The sequence below is a fragment of the Penaeus monodon genome, chromosome 30 (genome assembly GCF_015228065.2).
Source record: "Penaeus monodon isolate SGIC_2016 chromosome 30, NSTDA_Pmon_1, whole genome shotgun sequence".
Taxonomy (NCBI): domain Eukaryota; kingdom Metazoa; phylum Arthropoda; class Malacostraca; order Decapoda; family Penaeidae; genus Penaeus; species Penaeus monodon.
The window spans coordinates 36,119,329-36,119,786 of NC_051415.1; the positions used below are offsets into that span (position 1 = coordinate 36,119,329).

At 51.7% G+C, this 458-nt stretch overlaps 1 protein-coding gene across 1 annotated transcript in view; it reads right to left on the reverse strand.

Moving 5' to 3' along the window:
- LOC119592758 (protein hu-li tai shao-like) overlaps positions 1-458 on the reverse strand; it is a gene marked incomplete at its 5' end in the record, with an annotated part of 105,614 nt that extends 105,156 nt beyond the window's left edge. Inside the window, 1 exon segment of the mRNA XM_037941690.1 lies at positions 124-458.

A 458-nucleotide genomic window follows, 5' to 3' on the forward strand; every position in this document is an offset into this window, starting at 1 on the left:
TGTATTCAAACTCAGTAGAACCGACAGAGTTGTTCCCTAGTCAAAGATTAAATTACATCACATAAATTTCAGAGCTCACGCAAAGCAACAACAGTAATTAAAAAAATATCAAGTAACTCTTACCTTGGTGTCTTTAAGCCTCAAACGTTGTAAGGTCTCTAAGGAGCGGGTGTGCTGGCGGCGGGCGCGTGGGCGTTCGCTGCGGCGCTGAGCTACGGGTCAGAGACACACCCGCTCACACTAACTGAAAACACCCGAATTGCACAAAACGACACATAGAAGGCCCCGGCAGCCTTGCACCACTAGCGGGTCGCCTCACAGGTTAAGTATCCTCATAAATGAGTCTCTTGGCAGTGGAGTGGCGCTGGAGCCACCACGAAGGACGGTATAGAACACCTTCCTCAACGTCTCACTCAACACTGGCTGCCGGAGCGCTCTGCCACCCTGGTCACCGCCCG